Genomic DNA, 17,755 nt, shown 5'->3' with positions numbered 1-17,755 from the left:
AATTGATTCAATACCGAACTGAATTCTCAATACTGGAACTGGGACAGAGCTCGAGACCCGAACCAACCGGAATGATGCACTTGCTCCACTTCCTGCTTAATCAACTGCGCAGGCTAACAGGAACGAAAAATATCAAGTATTAACCTGTTAACAAATTCATTGCCGGTACCATGATTAGAAAATCATGAAAATCATGAAACATTACCCTTCATGAGACCATGCCTAGTACTGATGATTTTGTGATTTAAATTATTATGCTCATAATATCATTAATAATGAATTAGATATGAATTCATGAGAAGATACGTTCCACGATTTACATAATTTCCTAATCATGGTACCGCAATGGATTTTTATCCGTATACCCAGATGGGACAAAGGCGTCATGAGTTTTCTTCTTCGACACTCGTTGATTTCAAACATTTCAGAAAATTTGAACTGTTGAAAATGTGCCCCATAGTAAAGTAAGTCGTATTCACGACAAAACTATGTGTGTTCCAATATTCCATAATTCCATGTCAGAAATCACCGTCCCCATCTAATCGTGTCACAGTTCTGGTTTTTTCTCCAAATGAAATCGAGCTCCCGCCCGCCCATCTAACAAATCAACGATCCATCGCAATATCATTATCACCCTAATCGGCTTAGAGTCGGAGGCCACCGGAGACGCTGTCTTGGCATAAATACCTCATAATGTAGAAACACGGGAAATCTTCGCTCCACTGTGACGACACACTTTCAGGATCATTTGCTTTATCACTGCTACTCACTTTATCCTGGCTTGGGTCACACTCGGCGGTGTAATATTTCATATTTTGAACACTTCACCACTTCACATTCTTCCAATATTTACTTTTCGTATTTTATCATTCACACTTCTGCGGCCACTACTGCTACTGCTGCAATAATCCGATCAGCAATTATCGAATTACAGCGGAACCCTCCATCACCACCGGGCGCGGACACACGGTCCGTTGAAATCGTACACTCACTGTTTTTTTCCCGTCACTTCGGTGGTCCAACCGGGGGGAACCGGATTTCAATTTAGGTTTTCACTTCACCCTGCGTTCGTCACCACACACACACACACCCATAACAAACAAACTGCATCCTTAATCATCGAGTGCTGCCTTAAAACTTCGTCTTCTTCTTCTTCTGAGTTGGACAAAATAACTTTTTTTTAAAAAAGTATATCCTTCCTGTCCGCCGGACTACGAACCACAAGCGAACCGAATCTCTGAATCAAAACAAATCACCGTTAATCCAATAATCACCGCCCGAGAACTGTGAACGCTGGGGTCTTACCGTCGCACTGAGCTTGATTTATTTCCTGTCGGCCTGTCGAACGCAACTCAGCCAAATTGGCACCCGTTGGCGTGTTTTTCTTAGATATTAATTTTCCGGAAAATCTCAATTCATTCGATCGTTGCGTTTGGGGGATGCGACGGTCAACAGTCACTAAAATCGCACTGCTCACTCAATGATTGCGTTCAAGGATGTCCTTTTGCCTCCTACTCCACCAGGTGGTCGTTATTTATCGAGAGGTGAAACAGATGAATGTTGCTCTCGCCATTCGTTTTCCAACCAAACCGACCCGCTACGGAACACGCGACTTCGCCAGCAAACAAATCGAACGACCGACTCGTCAACGAACGAACAACGAAAAATACGTCCAAATCCAATCGCAATCAGAAGTAAACTGAGACCCAAAGAACGACGGCCAGAATGATGCTGATGGGTGGTGCTGTGGATCGAACAAAAAATAAAGGGAAAAACATCGAACATAACATAGAATAGCAAAAAAAACGCGCTTACTTGGTTCAAGTGTCGGTCGCTTACCGGTGCCGTGAGCGGCAGAGAGCGGCGAAACCTGAAAGACCGAAAAGAGCGTGATCCGCGTGCCGAATGAACACAAGCGAGAGAGAGAGCATAACCATATAGTCAGCATGTTTGATGATTTCGGGCACTGGTCGGGACAGGGAATAGACAGAACGTTGCAACATAACAGGCTTGATTCTTTAGTCTCGCTTTTCAATGCACGTATCGAATTCAACCCCTAATTTAAAAAATAAACATTGTTTCGACACCAACACACACACACACACACCGGCACACAATAGCCCAAACTAGGAGGACTAAAGACTGACAGACACATCCTTGGCCGGGACGCGTTAGCTCGGGGATCGGATTTATGTTTATTGCGATGGGTTACGCAAAAACTTTGAACTGACGATGATCATGGGGGAATTGAAAACGAGAACGATTTGCTGGCAGGCAGGGAGAAATGACACCGATGCGACTGGTTAACGGGAAATGTGCATCCCAAACCAGACGGCTAAAATATGTGTCGATTCCGTTGGTGTGTGCCCAGCATTATTCAGCTGTCGATTAATACTTGTTGAATTCGGAGGGATTTTCTCCCGGTTCTTTGTTCGCTTGGTTAGGGTCTTTGTCAAAGTTGCAGTTTCGAGGTTAGATACAGATTTTTAAGCACTTGAAATAAAATATCTCAACCATTTCGCTTCAAGCGTCTTAGTTGGGTTCAAGCCTTGACCAGGGAGGATTCGTAGCAATGGTTCTGACCGTTAAGAGTCGGTTGTGAAATCTGTTGAAACAGAATGGCCAGTTTTCTTAAAAGGATCGTTAATACCAAGACTATGCTAGCTTGTTATAGTTTTGAATTCAGAATAATGATAGCTAGATTAAAATTTTGGATCAGTTTTCCGTGTTTTTATACGATACATAAAAGCCCCGAATATCAAACGTAACTAAAATATTAGTTACACTAGCTGAATTACCCGGCGTTGCTCGGAAATGTTTCGTGAAGGGAGGGCCGAAAAAAATCTCGAAGTTGTCCTGCTTAGTGAAATACTGTGATTGTAGTGAAACATAAATTAGACGGCAACTCGATTGAACAATACTCCGTTCATGTTCAGATTGCAAATGATCAGTGTCGCATCTAAGATCTCACAATAATCATAATTTTCATGGTATTCTCGATAAATTGGGTCAGTTTTATATTTGAATCCCTTTTGTTAGAAACATTTAAAACATCTTTCTTTCTATAAATACATTCTTAGTAACCTTCAAGTTTCATATGCATATGTGCTTGTAACGTACTTTCGTACTTCCTCGTCACATTCGATCTACAATACCTTTGGCTTCCATGGCTACAAACACTTGCTACTTACTCCACTTTATAAATTTTTTTTTTTGACATCATTAATTGCTCAAAATTTTCCATCTGATAATGATTATTTTATAACGAAAGGCTGTTAAACATCATAACTACATTCGTTTTTATATAATTTTTTCTACCATGGCTTTAACTTTTTTAGTCGTACACTCGGGAGGAAAACCAAATTCAGTTTATACAAATGTTGTTGTAAACTTATTTCCATCACCTTGTGTCGACAGTTTTCTCAATTTACATAAAAATGCACATTGATTGTATGATTTTGTTAATTCAGATCAATGTTGAGAATACTTATTCCCCCTCCCTCTTGTAAATATTTTTGTAATTTTTTTTGTAAATATAGTTGCTAGAAATTTGCTGTACTCGTAAAGAAGTACCGATTTTTCGTAAAACCCGATCAATTTTCCCTTACACTTTCCATGTTCGGGGCACTTGCTACACACTCCCTCACCCTCAAAATAACCTTATAATCTGTTTTAATTTAACTTCCTTTTTGTCAGAGAACTTATTACAGATCTTCTCCATGATTACCCTGAGTAGTGTAGAAAGTATCTGTGTTTTTCGAAAAATATCGATTCCCACCTTTTGTACATGTGCCAAACTTGGTGGCGATTCGTTCGGTTGTTTCGTAGTTATGCTGAGACTTAAATACACTGGCGTTCATAGGCAGATAAAGATTATTTTCCCTTAGTTCTTTGAACTCCCCGGCAAAATGGAACCAGATCTTTTGAAATTATTTAAAGAAAATTGCGTTGCATTTGAATTAAAAACAGCGATACTATCTACTACGACCTTGAAATTCTTGCACTCTCTTGTTTTACCAAATATGGGAGATAAAAAATTATTTTCAAAAATCCCTCCTTCTAGTATAAATCCGTGACATCTGTTATCTCTGTTTGATAGATTAACTTCAGAAGTAACATGAAACTTGGAACATTTTCTTTGCTAAAACAGCAGTATTGAACCATTTCCGAGCTACTACTATGCGTTATTGCTTCTTAGAGAAGAGGCAAAGACTTTGTATTCGGTTCTATAACAATTTATTTATTAAAAGTCGAGTGATCGCTAAAATAACATGGTGACTCTACCAATGAGATGACTATTGGCACACTAGTTTTAGTTAGGATCTATTAGAGTAGAAATAGTAACTCAATGTTGTAATGCTTGCGTGTGGAATACATGTGGGTATGTATGCATGTGTGAATGTGTGTAACTGTGTGTGTATGTATGTGTTTTTGTGTGTATACATTTTACCGTTATATTAAATTGATAGTGATACATTTCGATAAAGAGTCTAGGTTTACTTGCTTCTCAAAAAAGCCTGAGTTTATGGTAAACACAGATAATGAACAATCGAAGATAATGAAATGGAAACATGTTCTAGGGGTGATAGCTAAATAGTTAAAGAGTAAAATTATATTTCGTAATAGTCAAACATCACTGAGCGTTAGCGACATGTTTACATTTCCTTATCCGTTGAACCATTCTGAGTTGGCAAAACACACATAATGTATATACAGTACACTAACCCTTGATTTCTCTATCTTGCTTGCATGACACGCCGACAATGTGAGAAAGAATCGGATGAAGCAGAAGCGCTTCTAAAACTCAACAGAACAAAAGGAGAGAAAAGAATGGAAGGAAGGAGGAAGAAAGGAATAAAAAAAGAAGGAAGGAAGGAAGAAGAAAAGAGAAAAATTAGAGAATTAGAGAGTGGAATGGAATATTGGTTAATATAGTTAATATTGGAAATGTTGGTAAGAAGAATAATATTATTGCATACAACTAACTTTTACATTCAAGGAACAAAATAACATACCATCAAATGACGGAGTGGAAATAATGTAGAAGGAAAAAATACAACGAAACTCAGTTGAATTGAACAATGGGGGATAAGGTAACACAAAACTAATGGTAAGGAAATCAACATTATTAAAAAATGCTGGGTTACAATGTAATTTCCTCATAGTGAAAGAGGCGTTTATATGGCGCGCATGCGCTAATTCGGCCTGATACAAATTAACGGGGAGGGCAATACTTTTTGGACAGGGCTGTAAAAAGCTGATCAAAACCCTTTCCCCACCAAAATGTAATATAAGGAAACTATAAGGAATTAAATTTTTATTGTTTCTCTTTGGTTACATTTCTGTATAATATTACATGTCAAGTGATGTAGTAATGTTACTTATCATCTTTTAATTTACGGTAGCTAACTAGTTGATAATTTTTGATTAAATTTCTTTTTAACAGTTTAACTGAGAGACAGTTTGATTTATAAAACTAAACTACAACTAAAACTATAAACAAATACTAAAATAGCGAACTAATTAGAGGATATTCATAAATTGCACATTTTTCTTGGAATTTTCTATTGGCTGCAATTAGTTTCTCGTTGACGGTAGTGACGTCTGCTATTTGGTGAACTGTTGAAGTCCTGGTGAACCACGGAAGATCCAGAATCATTTTCAGGGCTCTGTTCTGCAGCACTTGGATTTTGTTCCGATGTGTAACGGCACACCTCCCCCACACAGGCAACCCGTACTGAAACACTGGAGCGATGATCTGGGTGTAAACGGCTAACTTATTCTTGCGGATGAGAGATGACCTTCTCTTGATTAACGGGTAGAGACATTTTATGAGCAAGGAGCATTTAGTTTTTATCTTATCGACATGCGAGCGGAAAAGTAGTTTACGATCAAAAGTGAGCCCCAGGTAGACCACCTCATTGGACCAGTCGATTTGAAGCCCATCAACCACGATTTTGCAATCAGCTGGTGGAATGAGTCGCTGAGATAGACTGTATGGAAACAGGATCGCCTGAGTTTTGGAAGCGTTTATTTTTATCTTCCAGGTGTTCATGTAATTGACAACGGTGTCAAGGCAGTTTTGCAACTTTTTGGTGAGATGTTTTGTGACCCTTCCTTTGCAAAGGATAGCTGTATCATCCGCGAAGAAGCAGAATTGGCAACCATCAGGAAGACGAGGGAAATCCGAGGTGTAGACGTTGTACAATACTGGTGCGAGAATACTACCCTGAGGTACTCCGGCGGGTACAACAAACCCGTTTGACAGGGTTCCGTTCACGCTGACTTTGAAGCTTCTGCCACTGAGATAGTTTTGTACTATCTTGATGAGGTACACTGGGAAGTTATAGCGATACATCTTGTAGATGAGACCTTCATGCCAGACGTTGTCGAATGCCTTCTCGACGTCCAGTAGAGCCATTGCTGTAGACTTTGCGACGTGCTTGTTACGGTCGATGATGGTCACTACTCTTTGCAACTGATGAGTTGTGGAATGGCCCTTTCTGAATCCGAACTGTTCGGGCAAGAAAATGTTGTTGCTTTCGATGTGCAACAGAACACGATCTAAGATGAGTCTTTCGAAGAAAGGAGCTTTCAAACCTTTCCGATCCGGTTCGGTTTAGGTACTAATATTTACAAATTGCCATGATGGCGAACCTGATACGCTCTTAAATCAGGAAAGGTTGGAATGTACCTAAATTTCTCTAACTTTAACACAGATGTCAAACTGAAAGTGTGAGATGTGCGTTTCTGGAAGAGAACGGTTCAAGTGGACCATTTCATACAATCACATCTAGTATTTCTTTACGAAATACATGTAGTTCTTGTTCCCTGGATGCGTGCTTAACACTAGAGATCCGAAAACCTAAATTTCTCAAAAGTAGTCAAAATGATTAGATTATCTCTTCAAAAAAAAACTGTGACAGAATAACTAAAAGCTAGTGCAGTGTGCCTTAGTGCATATATCGTTAAATAAAGAATAAAAACCTATTTTAATCTACCAAGTGGTGTAATGATGCCTTTCTCATATTACTCATTACATCATAAATATAACCGTGAAATTCGCAAAAACAGCTGTTTATTGAATAGAAATAGGAAAATTTGTTCGGACCTAATCTCCCAAACTCTACAAATCCTGTTTAACCTGTAGTTCCGGAACCGAAAGTAGTATCCACAACAAATCAAAGAATAAGTTTGTGAAAATCGATTTGACCATCTCCAAGAAAAGTGAGTGAGATCCTTTTTGCAGTTTTTAATCACCATTTCCAATTATTCCGAAACCGGATTAGCCGCAGTTGGTTCGTTTGCTACCAACAAATGTGACCTACAAATTGGAACAGTTTTGAACGTAGTTAAACCTATACTTACTATCTCATGCTCTATTTCGATTAAACCAATTAAACGAAATCTAACAAATGAAACGAACCTGCGTTTTTGTTACTTCTGCATATGTAAGTCAAACTAAACAGCATGAAACAGCAGCATAAAACATGTAGTAGGATTATTATTATTATTATTATTATTATTATTATTATTATTATTATTCTTATTATTATTATTATTATTATTATTATTATTAATATTATTATTATTATTATTATTATTATTATTATTATTATTATTGACATCACTACACAACGTGTACGAAATAGAACAAAGCACGCCTTGTTCGTTTTGTGTTTTCTTCTTCTTTCGGTGTTGTACATATTGTTACTCTATATGGCGATTTGAAAACTTGGACACTCATCGCCCTGCAACTGCGGAACCGGAAGTCGGATCCGGATGAAATTTCACAGTAGCTTTAAAGACAGTATGAACTTTAATTCAAATCAAGATTTGTGAAAATCGGTTCAAGCATCGCAGAGAAATCGAAGTGAATTTAGTTTTAGGAGTTTTTCTTCTCCACTTTCGGTGCTATCGGAACAGGAAAAGAGAGGACCAGTAGTGCCGAATTAAGTTTTCATGCCCACAAACTAACAAGCTCTGCAAACTAGAAGAATGTATCAGACAGTTTTATGGGATTTGTACCTGTTTTTAACCATCGTTCGTGGAAAAATACTAATAAAATTAAATCTAAGACGAAACGTAAAGAAAAGTTAAAACGGTTATGTGCCCTAAGCACAAACTTAGGTTTACCCCTAAATGACCATACCTGAATCGGCCAGTATTAGTCGAAAATAACGTTTTCGTTCGGCACGTCAGCAAAGACATGGCACTTCGGTGCCAATTAATAAGTGTTTTGCAAATAGCATTAACTTTACGTCTGCTTAGCGGTTCAAGTTGAACTGTTTAAGTTTGCATTAAGCAGTTCAATTTGAACTGCTCTGCACTGACGAGTCGTAAGAAACGTAAAGAAAAGTAATAAAATTAGCAATTTTCCACTTATAACGCTTTAGTTCCGGAACCGGAAGTCGTATCCAGATAAAATCTTTTTCAAATTTTCAGGATATTGTAAGACCTTTCATTTGAATCTCGGTTTGCGAAAATCGGTTGAGTTGTTCAAGAGATAATTGAGTGTAAAATTTTTCTCAAATTTTCACATATTACCATATAGCTCCGGAACCGGAAGTCACATTCAAATGAAATTCAATAGCAAACTATGTTATGGGACCATAGTACCATTTATTTGAATCTTATTTTGTGAAAATCGGTTCAGTCAACTCTAAAAAAAGTGAGTGCATATTTTTTTCATTTGTTTGGTACATATCATCCTATATCTTCGAAACCGGAAGTCGGATCGGAATGAAACATAATAGCAGGCTATGGGACTATGAGACCTTTCATTTGAATCTTTGTTTGTGAAAATCGGTTCAGTCATCTCTGAGAAAAGTGAGTGCATATTTTTGTAACATACACACACATACACACACACACACACACACACACACACACACACACACACACACACACACACACACACACACACACACACACACACACACACACACACACACACACACACACACACACACACACACACACACACACACACACACACACACACACACACACACACACACACACACACACACACACACACACACAGACAGACATTTGCTCAGTTCGTCGAGCTGAGTCGAATTGTATATGACATTCGGCCCTCCGGGCCTCGGTTAAAAAGTCGATTTTCACAGTGATTGCATAGCCTTTCTATATGAGAAAGGCAAAAACAAGCTAAATGAAACAAGAATATTCAGCCGAACGACGATAAGCCAGTTGTTGTATGTTCTAGCCTCGACCTGGAAGGATTCTTAGTGTCAGTAGGATCGTAGCACTAGCCATGCAATGACTCTGTACACAATGAATCGGCGTGCAAAGTCTGTTGAAACAGAAAGGCCAAATTCTACGAAAGGAATGTAATGCCAGGACTTTACTTTGCCAAGTAATAAATAAACAGATCGCACTCATTTAGGGCACACATCAAAGCGCTCGGTTATACGAACTACTATAACAAGGCAGTCAACTTTCGAATAATTCACTTTGGTACATTTTCCGAGAAGTAAAACAAGCCATCGCTTCACACTAGGAAGCACCAGTAACTTTCTCCAACACAGCGTCGTCCGGCTAGAAGAAGAAACAAGTAGAAAAGGATGCATGAAAGGGCCTAATAAAAACACCCGAATGAAGCAATATCACGTAATGCGTCATAATAAAAGACTCATAAGGTTAATAACTCCTTCCGAGGACCACCGTTATTACATATGTTTCAAGAGGCGGCAATTTGCCGGGTGGCGACTGTCTCTGTGTGCGGAAAAACGGTCGGCTATGGATTCGGAATGCTATTTCGTGAGAATACGACTTCAAGTGCTGATGCACTCATGATTCAAATTGCGATTATTCACGAATGATTACCGAGCCGGGGCAGAATGTAGGTGCAAAACCATTTACGATAGCGTATCGTAAAGTTGGTAATTTTTGCAACACGCTACACCGTTGTAGTAACTCGACTGGAATTAAAAGCTCCGGCAACATAAAACTGCCTCGGTACGGGTGGCGACTGCGCCAGCCGTGAAAAATGTAAACTTTTATTGGCGGTAGAGAATTCCTAAATACCTACCAGATAGCCTAGTTACTATTTACGACTTTACCCTGGTGCTGGGGAGGCCTAAACGTGATTCTATGCTATGACCTCCCGAAGTTCGTGGGTTAACTCCGACAACCACCAGCCACCAGAGGAGGAATCAAATGTTGGGTTGCCTATTGTTTACGCTCTGATGATCTTGGTATTATTGATGAACTGTTGGTTGGTTGGTGTGTAAGCATTTATGACCACAGGTGTTACCTCTGCGATAGACACGTATTTAGGTACTTGCTGACCAAAACTGGTAGCAGAGAGAGAGAGAGGAAAGGTGCGTATTTTTTTATTAGAGAGAAAATATAGTTGTTCTGTAATCAACGGCGTCGTTGGTTCAATTGTTTGTACCTGGTTCATACGAGTTTGATGGCGTTTTGTATAACGGTTTCGAACATTCGTTAGATGATGCGATGGATAACTATTACCAGAATTCATAGCAATTAAAATATGAACAACCAGTAGATTTATCAAGGTCCTCAGAATTAATTATCATCAAAACATGCAATTTTCATAATAATCATATTCTCATACTGTAGGACTCTTCAAAATACTTTTCGATGACTCTGAAAAAGGAACCAGAAAATTTGTTAGGGCATCATCTAACACAACAAACAAAGTGTGACAGTTCTGAGTCGTATTTAGAAGATAATAAAATGCATTTTCTGCGTCGCAACTATCAAATCATCATTTGAAATCTTAAACACACTTCACCCTGTAATTCCTTAACTGGAAGTCGGATCAGGATAAAATTCAGTAGCTTTCTTTGGGACCACAAGACCTTTCATTTGTTTTCATTCTTTGTTTGTGAAAATCTTTAAGTCATCTTTGCGGAAAATTAATTGAGTGTCATTTTGGAGGAAATCACAAAGGAAACAGAATAGCTAGAAAAACAAATTTTTGTTTGAAGCCCCAGAGACACCTAGTTTTATATACTCTTCGGCTCACTTCAGCGAAATCAGAAAATGTTTATGTGTGTACGCGACTTTCCAAAAAATTTCTGCACACCCATTTTTTCCGAGATAACTAAACCGATTTCAGCGAGCTTAGGCCCATTTTAATGCTACTGTTGAGTCATTGATTAAATTCATAAAATAATTTGCAAAAATGACACTTCCGGTACAAAATTCGAAAAAATCTTGTGATTTTACATCTTATAAGATGCACATAAATTGAGTGTCGTATTTCATACAAATTTGTATTCAAGAACATGTAAAATTGTTTGATTGGAAAATTAGATGTCTTGAATTCGAATGAAATAAAAAAAAAACAAAAGATCGATAGCAGCAACGCGACTTGAATCGAGAAACATTAGATCACAAGCGCATCGATTACTAGACTGAACCGCAGAGCTCATATCTGTTTAATGAATAATTGATAAATATAAATTCATACAACGGCACTTGATAGTTCAGTGTAAATTAAATTCGGAGCTTGTGTTTGTAGAATTCTGTCACCTGTACAATTCATAATTTTTTCCGTGTATGGTAAAAGATACTTAACCGACCAACCGCACTTTTCGCCATTTTCAAATGTAAAGGTTATGTTATCAATGTGTAAACTGACTATTGAACCAAGCCTGGGAGAGCCGAATGTCATATACCATTCTACTGAGCTCGACAAACTGAACAAATATCTGTGTGTGTCTGTATGTGTGCCTACACAGATAAAAATATTTGGAGCAGGCAATTGAATGGAAATTTACATTACAAAACGAAGTGGTTTGTAAATATATAGTTTTGTTCAATGAAAAACTAAATGAATTTTAATGTAATTTTACATCAATCATGGTTTTAAATCAGATTTTCGTTTCAACTGATGTCTATTTCATAATACCATCGGTTTACATGCCGTGTAAGTTTCATCTTTTCTTTCTGTGTATATGAGCGATTATGTATGTGTGTATGTAACAATAATGTGCACTCGACTTTCTCGGAGATGGGTAGACCGATTCTCACAAACTTAGATTCAAATGAAAGGTCTCTTGGTCCCATCGGTTTCTATTAAATTTTATCCGACTTGAACTTCCGGTTCTGGAGTATTACCCTGTTACTCCAGAACAAAAAAAAATGGAAAAAGTGCACTCGATTTTCTCAGAGATCGCTTAACCGAATTTTTTCAACTCAAATTCAAGTTGCCATTAAAATTTATTTAGATCCGACTTCCGATTTCGGAGATGTGGGGTAAAACGTTCCAAATGAACTAAAAAAGTGCACTCGATTTTCTCAGAGACCGCTTATCAAATTTTCACAAGCTTACACAGAAAAAAATTATGAATTTTACAGGTGATGTAATTCTACAACCGACACAATTCATAACAATTTAACTTGTCAAAAGACTAAATATTCCATTCCCACAGAACTTTACAGACTCCGAGTGTAAGTTGCATTCGGGTACCATTAATCGCTATGTGGATTTATATGCATCAATAATCAATCGAGCCGATATGTGCTTCTATGGCACAGTCGATTACTGCCGTGCTTTGCGAGCTAATGTTTCTCGGTTCAAGTCGCGCTGTTTCTATCGATCCTTTGATTTCAAGCCATAAGATTTTCAAATCATGTAAAATCGCTAGATTTTTTCGAGCTGTGCACTCTTAGACAAAATGAAATTTACACTTGACGTAAAACCAAATATGCCGCAATTTCTTCAGTGATGACACAATATTACATCTACTAACATGTAAAAATAAACATCATTTAAATCGTGAAAGTAAGTGAATCGCGACGCTCCTTTTATGTGCATCTATTAAGATGTAAACTTTTCTAAGTGTGTACACACTTAATCTGTTTTAATCCACCTAGTGGTGTAAGAATGCCTTTCTCATGTACATATAATATTGTGGTATTTTATTCAAAAATTTTCTCTTAGATTTTTGAAAGAAACCAAGAGATTGTTTGAACATTAACTAGTGCTTTGATTGCGTAGGTCATCCTTAAGGTAACGAAGTGGGTTTAATATTATGTGCACTTCTGGCACTGGAACCAGAGAACCGTTATAATCAAAGTCGGTTCGTATGGCCACCAACTAACATGACATACAAACTCTACTAATACGCACTCTAAATTACGATTTAAATGTTTGTTGCATCCGAAAATATGCAGTAATTTTTGGTAGGACCATAAGACTTTTCAGTTGACCCTACGATTGGGAATAACGGTTTAGAGCCCAGTTTATTACATTTTTTACGTTTTTTTCCGTTCTTTGTTTTGTTCCGCCAGTTTAAATGACGGTGTACAATATTGAACACACTTTACCCTATAACCCTATAATTCAGGAATTCCGTATGGGACCGGAAGACCTTTCATTTGAATCTAAGTTTGTCAAAATGGGTTCAGCCATCTCCGAGAAAACCTAGTGAGATTATTTGAAACACACACACACACACACGCACACACATACACAGACATTGCTCAGCTCGTTGAACTGAGTCGAATGGTATATGACACATGGCCTTCCGGACCAATTTTCACTAGTCGGTTTTCAAGTGATTGCATAACCTTTCTATATGAGAAAGGCAAAAACCTGTAATTTTACATCTTATTAGATGCACATAAATGGAGCGTCGCAGTTCACGCAAATTTACGTGGAAGAATATTTAATATTGTGTCTAAAACTCCATGACATAAAATTCATTGAAATAAAAAAAGAGAATTCTGATAGCAACCGCCGCGACTTGAACCGAGAATCATTGGATCGCAAGTACGTCTGTTAATCGACTGAGCCACAGAAGCATGCATCTGCTTGGCTAAAAAAAGGTGCATTTAAATTCATACAGTCGCACCTGCTAGCAGAACGCAAGTTACAGTCAAAACCAGTGAAATTCAAGCTCATCTAACATTAAGTCATTACAAATAAAATTGTCCGTCAATGACAAATTAGGTCTTTATAAATTACATCGTATGAGGGATTAAGTCACCTGTAAAATTCAAATTTTTTTTAGTGTAGAGTTTTATCCAGATCCGGCTTCCGGTCCCGGAAATACAGGGTAGCGTGTATGAAATTGCAACCTGCCATAAGCGATAATGCAAAAGACGTAAAAATACTTTTTAATTTGTTTCAAAGCTAATTCTATTTTTAGGTTATGCTAGTTGCTGGCCAACCGAACCGATTGCAGCTGTATATGAAAATGCAAAAAATGAAGAACTCGGTTAAATCTGTTAAAAATTGGAATGCTAATGCTAATGTATTCCCTAAAAAAATTTTTTTTTTGCTCAATATTCAAGGAAAAGTTCTTTGAAGAATTCCTTAGTACTATTAATTAAAAAAAGGGGTATAAGGGTTATATGGGAGAGACATTACAGCACCACTAAGTAGATTAAACAGCTTTTTTCTTTGTATTCAACTTTCTCGGTGATGGATTACCCGAATCAAACTAACTTTGGCTCGTTTGGAAGCTACTAGAAATTCATTGATTGAGTCCAAAGACAGAATGGATTACCTTTTTAAGTTCGATGACGTATGTATATTTCGCTGTTTATTGAAGCAGTGGTGATGAAGGGTTTCGAAATCTTACAGCAGCTACAAATTGCTTGCCAAACCATAGCTTTCTTTCCAAATTTTTCGACTTCAATCGATGTCCCAGACTGGTTTAACACTTGCCCTTCTCGCACCGTATAATATTGTGGCCCCGGCAAAGATTTGTAATCAAGTTTCACGTAGGTTTCGTCGTCCATGATTATGCAGTTCAAATTTCCAGTAAGAATCGTATTGTATAGCTTTCGATCCATCGGCCTGATCGATGCTTCTTGTTTCGGACTACGTTTTGGTTGTTTCTGCTTCTTATAGGTTCGAAGATTAAAACGTTTTTTAGCACGAAGAACATTTGACTTCGAAGTGCCCACTTTTTTGGACACATCCCGAACTGAAATCTCCTTCTTTTGCTCGAACGCCTTCAGTATACGTTTATCCAACTGAGGGTTAACAAGACCTTTTTTCGACTCGTTTTCGGTTTATCCTCAAAGGTGTTATCCTCACCGAACTTCCTGATTGCATTTCGCACGGCTTTTTCACTTACTCCTTCCATTTTTGCTATCTTTCTCAGTGACAGTCCACGTTCTGTGCACCACTTGTACACAATTTTTCGACGTTCTTCTCCTGAAAGTCCACGCATTTCGAACCAAACTAATGAAAACGTATAAACAAATACACAAGTGGTTAGAGAAGAGTGTAAACAACAGGACGCAGCCATAAAAGTTGACAGATTCTGAACCATTGCAAAATGGCAGTGGTTTTTGGTTGCGTCCATACTTTCTAGGTCAGTCTTTAACTTATTAAATTCTGTAAAACCGTTTTAAAGAAATCTTTTCAATAAGTTAATAAAGGTGCGTGGGTATTGTCGGAGACATAAGTAAATAATGTGAATACGAATAAAATGGATCGTTCAATTTCTTTGACGATAAAGATTATGAATTCTTTAATTGGAATTCAGGAACCGAATTTTTTATCCGAATGCTAGAATTGAGTTCTGAAACTCAATTTCAATGCTAGATGCTAGGGAATTGAGTTCTGAACCTGAACTAGGTAACAGAATTCTGAATAGTTACACTCACCACTGAGCCTGTGTTGTGGAAATTCGAGACTGGACCTGAATTCTGAACCTGAATTCTGAACCTGAATCCTAGCAATGAACTCTGGACCTGGATTTTGATCCGCAGTTGAGTTTTAGTTACAGAATTCCAATCCAGTATCTTTCATCCGATCCGATCTTTTCAAATTCGGATCCCAGAATTCATCTCAGAAGATCCAGAATTATGTTCAAAGTTCCTAAATTCAGTTTCATTTCTAGAATTATAGAACTGAACTATGGTATCAATTACGATTAGAATAATCTTTTAACCAGTGATGGTGATTGCCGAAAATTTGACAGAAGCTGCTCGATTTTTATATATATTGTATACAACATTTTCAATTCGATAGAGGATGCTACAAGAACTCGAGTCTCTCAATGCATGAACCGCGAGAGAATTTTTCTACATATCTTCGCTCCACTTCATACTCTGAGTATTTCACGGCCCTTAAAAAAATGACAGTCTGATAATGATTGGTGCTGTGTGGAATTTACCAAGAGAGAATCGCAAGTTGACAATTATCGCAGAAAACCGAATCGACGATTCGACTTGATGATTCTCATACTAGGTTGCAATATTTCAAAACCCTTGTGTGGAGCATTCACATACTTTTTCATAGACACAACTTATACAAAGGTTATATGCACATAGTTAGAATAAACGGCAATAGTAAAATGATTCTATCGCAATTATCAACTGCTCATACAGAATCGGATCGCGAAACGAGAATAAGCGACCGTTTGTTGCTTCAGAGAGAATCCCCACAGCAGCGAGCTAAACTTTTAATCTCAGACAGGTCGTCGAGAGAAATTCGCTCTCGCACTGGTGTCCATTCTATGTTAAATGAACCATGCCGGTTTTTTGTTGCTGCGATGATATCCGTCTCTCTTTTATGGCACTGATTGAATCGTGTGAAGAGTTGCTGGTGAGCGTTCTTTGATACGATAAAAGCCATCTTTGCTTTTAACACAATTCAATTCTACTATATATAGTTGAATTGAATGGTGTTAAAATATTATGCTAGTAAAATTATTCTACTAAACGCTCAAGTGACAAATCAGTGCCCAAATTCTAGGCTTGCATTCTGGTCTAGAACTCCGAACCTGAACTCTGGAATGCAGTTTAGAACTCAATTCACAAAATACAAATTCATTATGGATCTGAGTTTTGTTCTTGGATTTCGGTCTGAATTCTGGAACTATATTCCATATCTGAATACCCGCCAGGATTTTCTGAACTGGATTCTGATCTGAACCTGTTTTCCAGTTCCAGAATTCAGTTTCAAAATTCAGATTCAAAGTTCAGGTCTCGAATCCTGATATCAGATCCAGAATTCGGCTCCAAATCCCGGCTTAGAATCAAGCTACACTGAGGTCGGGGGATACGTACCGGAAATCCATGTAAGAACTGAAGCGCAACTTCGGAAATCCGCGTAAAAAAACCCTCAAAACTAAATAAAATTTTTTTTTATGTCGAATGTTTTAGAAATCCATGCAACGTCCAGATCTGGTGTAATCTAAAAATATTTTTTTTCTATCAAAAACTTTCTTAACATCAGATCTCGACGTTTTATTCATTTCTAGGACAACATAGGAAAACCGCTTAACTTCGGGAATCCGCGTAAAAACGCTTAAAAAAACGCATAAAAAACCGCATAGCCAAGGAAATCCGCGCAAAAAAGGGCCGCATATAAAACCGCATAAACAACCGCGTAAAAAAGACCTCAGTGTATGTTATTTTATTACTGGATCTCGTTGTTACCTTTTTACTAGTGGGAGAGGCACTCTCATTGGCATCCAGTGAACTAGAAGGGTGCAATGATTCACTATTCACGTCCTCGTCCATTGGTTCGGTGTCGCTGTTGTGGATACCATCCAGGCGGGGTTTTCCTTATTGTTTTTTTTTGCCCTGGCGTTGGGTTTGTTTATAGACGTACCTTTATGTACATATTAGGTGTACAACTTTGCTTCCGCCGTTTTTTTCTAAAATTTAAAGCTTTATTACGAAAAAGTGCTTACAGATGTATTATTCAAAGTATTGTCCGTCGCTAGCGACAACTTTCTCCCATCTTTCCGGAAATTTTCGGATCCCGGCTCGAAAAAAAGAGTCCTTT

General features: G+C 37.9%; 1 protein-coding gene across 7 annotated transcripts in view; it reads right to left on the bottom strand.

The window, feature by feature from the left end:
• The window catches only part of LOC131431005 (insulin-like growth factor-binding protein complex acid labile subunit), a 770,466-nt gene that overhangs the window by 382,238 nt on the left and 370,473 nt on the right, over positions 1–17,755 (bottom strand). For 2 of the 7 annotated variants that reach the window (XM_058596362.1, XM_058596359.1), the window contains exon 1: positions 688–1,684. The exons of the other annotated variants lie outside the window; for them this stretch is intronic. The gene's annotated coding sequence lies outside the window, so the exon portion shown is untranslated. Of the gene's footprint in view, positions 1–687; positions 1,685–17,755 lie in introns of those variants that run through there. 7 annotated transcript variants of the gene reach the window in all.

Source organism: Malaya genurostris, chromosome 2 (genome assembly GCF_030247185.1).
Source record: "Malaya genurostris strain Urasoe2022 chromosome 2, Malgen_1.1, whole genome shotgun sequence".
Taxonomy (NCBI): domain Eukaryota; kingdom Metazoa; phylum Arthropoda; class Insecta; order Diptera; family Culicidae; genus Malaya; species Malaya genurostris.
The sequence above is the reverse complement of the archived record's forward strand: the minus strand, read 5'-3'. Positions and strand labels throughout refer to the sequence as shown.